This window comes from Myotis davidii, unplaced genomic scaffold, assembly GCF_000327345.1.
Source record: "Myotis davidii unplaced genomic scaffold, ASM32734v1 scaffold238, whole genome shotgun sequence".
NCBI lineage: Eukaryota > Metazoa > Chordata > Mammalia > Chiroptera > Vespertilionidae > Myotis > Myotis davidii.
Genome location: NW_006293779.1, coordinates 9,157,727 through 9,162,683, shown reverse-complemented (window position 1 = coordinate 9,162,683; position 4,957 = coordinate 9,157,727).

Genomic DNA, 4,957 nt, shown 5'->3' with positions numbered 1-4,957 from the left:
CCCTAGTATTTTTTATTACACGGTAAACAAAGACAATGTGGGTGTATATTGTAGTAGCTTTGGGTTATGTTACCTTTCTCTTAATATTTTGAATATTCTTTTAGTAGGTAGTGAATTTTTAAAATACATTTTTTATTGATTTCAGAGAGGAATGGAGAGAGGGGGAGAGAGAAACATCAATGATGAGAGAGAATCATTGATTGACTGCCTCCTACAGGCCCCCTACTGGGGATTGAGCCCACAACCCAGGCATGTAGTCTGACAGGAAATCAAACTGTGGCCTTCTAGTTCATAGGTTGATGCTCAACCACTGAGCCACGCTGGCCTGCCCAAAACTATTAGTGTATCCCTAGATAAGTTCTAGACATTGTGGAGCAGAGACAAGCCAACCCTGAGGTGTCCTGTCTGAATTTCTGCCTCTCAGAATTTATGAACAAAATAATGTCATTTTTTTATCTCTAGGTTATGGAATAAGTTAGTATATGGAAATTTTAACTAAAGTAGATTTTGGTACCAAAAGAGAGATGCTGCCATACTTTTGGACCTAGCAGTGGGCAGAACCTGGAAGGACCTTGAAGAGAGGAAGCCTGACAAGCCTCAGAGAGACTATCAGTGAGGGTTTTGAGGAAGTTGGAGAAAATGTTGGGAGCTGGAGAAAAGGCGGCTGGCGACCTTTGTTAAATATAGTAAGGAAAGTTAGCAAAATTGCTACTGCCATAATATGAAAATTGCAGATATATCTATTGAACCGAGGGGCTAAAGAGATTTCCAAGTGATTACTATATGTCTCCTAGTTCTCTCTTTTTTGAATGAGAGTGCCTATGAACTTATTCTATGCTAGTCCCACAAACGTATGTTGGACGTGTGTGGGCTAATATGCCACTCTATTTCATAGGTCTTCAGATCAAGAGGAACTCTACTTAAGAATCCACTGCTGGGGAACCTAATCTACATTGGGACTTTATTGAAAGGATGAGGTTTGAAACTGTCCTGATGCCTAATGGACTGAGACTTTGGAGTCTTGGGGAAGGTGTAGTGTATTACTCATATGGGAATGGTGTGAATTGTTGTGGCCAGAGGGTAGACTGTATTACATTGTATTATCTAAAGATTGCCACATCAATATTTCTCATCTTACTTGCTCTTATCCAGGGTGAACTTGCCATTCCCCATCAGGTCTCATAGATCTGGTCATTACCAAAGCTTAGGGTGATGCCATGTAACCTCCCAAGGCTGGGTCATAAACCGTGGTGCAGCTTTCACATTCCTTTCTGACACACTTGCACCTGGTGCCCTGGACCATCATGCAGGAAATCCAACTACCATATCCAGGCTGTTAGGAAGCTGAAGCCATATGGGAAGGCCATGCATAAGGACTCCTGTCAACAGTTCTAGACACGAGGCATGTGATTTGTCCTTGCTGAGACCATGGGCATTGTGCAGAGATAAGCCAACTTCATCATGCCATTCATGTCCAAATTCCTAAGCTATAGGATCCATGAACCTAATAAAATAGTTGTATTTTATACATAAGCTTTGAGGTAGTAACTGGGACAACTAAATAACTTAAAAACCACATTATAATCTCATTTGACCTTTTGTTGTTTAGTTAAAGTGGCTTTATAATGAGTAAAATAAGAATTTTAGTGAAAAAGTTTATGATATGCATTTTAGCTGCTTAATGACTTGCTTATTTATTCATTTATTTGGTTTTAGTGTACTAATCCATATGCTGTGGCTGATTTCTAGATAGTTGATGTGCCACTGCACATTAGTTTATACTGGTTTATTTGTAAACTTTCCATTTAATTTGCATTTTGTTCTCCTACTTGGTTGAAAACTCAATAAATATAATAATTCTTTCAATTTGCCTCTATGTTTTATGTATAATTTATATGATATAAATGCATATTGATTGACTAAATATTAAATTTTATATTTTCAGAGGGCATAGGTCATGAGCTTTAAAAATAATGTGAAATGTTATGGATGACTTAGGAAACATGGAATTATATATCAATATTAAATCTTTTATTAATAAGGGTAATAGTCTGTCTTTTAAGGAACTTCATTCCTGGTAAACTATACATCTAATTTGAATATTTTTTATGAGGTAAAGATTGGAGGTAAAAGAGCAGATCTTTTTAGCTGTTAAGAAAAAAATGTTTTTATAATTTTTTGGAGGGCTTTACTGACATCTAGTGGCATTCAGTCCTATATGGTTTAAATTTCTTTTAGCTTTATTTCTACTCATCTTTCCATGACTATATTTTCTTAATTTTAAAACTTTTTTTAAGGAAAGAGATACTTTAGGTGCCTAAAGTGAGAGTAGCAATTTTTGAGATGTGTATTATGCATATACCTCATATATAATTTAATATAGATGGATAAATGTAGTCATGTCATTCATTCTTGAGTGTTTTTTTTTTTTTTACTGCATGTTTTCTTTTCACTTACTTGGATTTTCCTATCTTCCTCCTTTTTCCATTGATATAATTTCTTTATCCCAGCCCTAAGGTAGGTCATGGTGACAGCCTACCTTCTCCACGTGCATCTATTTCAGTGCATGAGTGAATATAATTATGTAAATATGTAAATACAGTGTACATATTTTTATTATGTTTTAGAAAAACAAGACCATATACAGTTTTATGCATCTCTTAGAAATCTAAGATAAGTAATGTAGCTCAATTTATTCATTTCGATGTATGCATAATTTTTAAAAGTATGGATATGCTTTAATCTCATTTTCAACAACTTCTCTATTGACGGGCATTTATCTTTGCGGTTTTTGCCACCATGGATGTGGTGGCATTACACATCTATACATCTGTATCCTAACATAGGGGTGACTTTGTTTCTCTGAGGTAGCTTTTTAGCAGTGAGATTGCTGGGTAAATGAATGTATTTTTAATTTTAATAGATGTTGCCATATTGCTTTTAAAAGCAGGTGAAATGTCAGTAAGCAACAATAGTAGATTTTCCTGCATGAAGGTGTAAAGTGATTTATTAATTTGAATTTCCTGATTACTAGAGAATTTGAACAACTTTTTATGTTTAACTCTGAATCTATTTATGAATTTTTTAATTTTGACATTTATACTTTGTATGTTAACCCCTTGCTTATCCAGTTTACAAATACTTTGTATGGAAAAAGATATTACAACAAAGTTTTAAATCATCATAAAATTAAACATTTTTATGTTTTGTTTTTGAGATACTTTGAGTTTCTCAGATGTAATTAAAAAAACACTCCTTTTCACAGATGGATTGTATTCCTCCAGTTTCCTTTTCTTCCTTTTTAAATCTTACAAAACATTTTTTTTGTCCGAGTTTTTACATTTAAGTCTTAATCCATTTGAAATTTAATTATTTTAATAAAATTTAAAATGTACACAGTATATCTATATATATATACACACATCTCTCTCTCTCTCTTTCTATATATATATACACACACACACACACACACACACAGTAAAATGCCATATTAAAGAATTATTACAAAGTGAACAGCAGTTGTTCAGAACAATTCTTGTCCCTTCTTAATGACTAGGTCTGCATTATCGCCTTCCTGCTTTTCTTCATATATTTACCTCCTAAGCTGAATCCCTAAACATTGCATTTCAGTTGATTGGTTATTAGCCTTAATATAAATAATATAATATGTAATTTTTATATCTCATATTGTCACTTAACACTTGGTGAGTTTTATCCACACTGTGGTGTGCAACAACATTCATTCATGCTCCTTGCTGTCTTGTATTCTCTTTGTCAATATATGACTCCTTTTCTGTTCATTGTTGATGGATATATGGGTCTTTAGTTTTTGACTATATGGGATAATGCTGCTGTGAACATTCTTGTGGATTACTCTTGATACTTTCTTTGCATACATTTCAATTGAATATATATTTCAGAGAGAAACTGATGGCTCATTTGGCACATAGGTAAGTCAGCAATTACTGCCCAGAGTGTTTTCAAAAGCTGTCATACATTTCTTCCAGTGATGTGAATTCCAGTTTCTCTATCTCTACCAACACTTAGCATTGTCTGTATTTTATTGTCTAAATCATTTAAAAATATTTTTATTGATTTCAGAGAGGAAGGGGGGAAGAGAGAGAGGGAGAGGGAGAGAGGGGGAGAGAAAGAGAGAAAGAGAAAGAAAGAGAAAACATCAATGATGAGAGAGAATCATTGATTGGCTACCTCCTGCATGCCCCACACTGGGGATTGAGCCTGCAACTCAGGCATGTGCCCTGACTGGGATTTGAACTATGACCTCCTGCTCAACCACTGAGCCACGTTGGCTAGGCTGCCTTAGTCATTCTTATGTGTAGGTATTGGAATATTATTGTGGCTTTAGTTTGCATTTCTCTGATAACTAATGAAGTTGAACAACTTTTCATGTTTATTGGTCATTTAATTAAGAATTGCTGTTACTTGGTCACTTTTCTATGAGGAAGACATTTTCTAACTGATTTGTAGAAATTCTTTATATATACATATTCTGAATACGCGCCCTTCATTGTCAATATCTTTTTCACTTAGTGGCTTTTTGTAGTAGTTTATTATTTTTTGATTAACAAAAACTCTTAATTTTAATTAGTTCAGTTTATACATTTATTTTCTGTGTTTAATGCTTTTTGTGTCCTGTAGGAGAAATCTTTACATATCCAAGCTGATGAAAACAGTTTCCTAGAAAAAATTTATTTTGTTTTTATATTCAATCTACAATTCTGTTAAAATTAATCTACACTAATAAAAGAGAAAAATGGTAATTGGCGTACGATGCTACCCTTTTCATTGGCTAATCAGGGCTATATGCAAATTAACTGCCAACTCAGATGGCAGTTAACTGACAACAAAGATGGAGGTTAATTTGCATATGTAGGCACAATGCAGGGAGGCAAAAGGGAAAGCAGGAAGAAGCCCCCTGCACTGACAGCTCCATGGG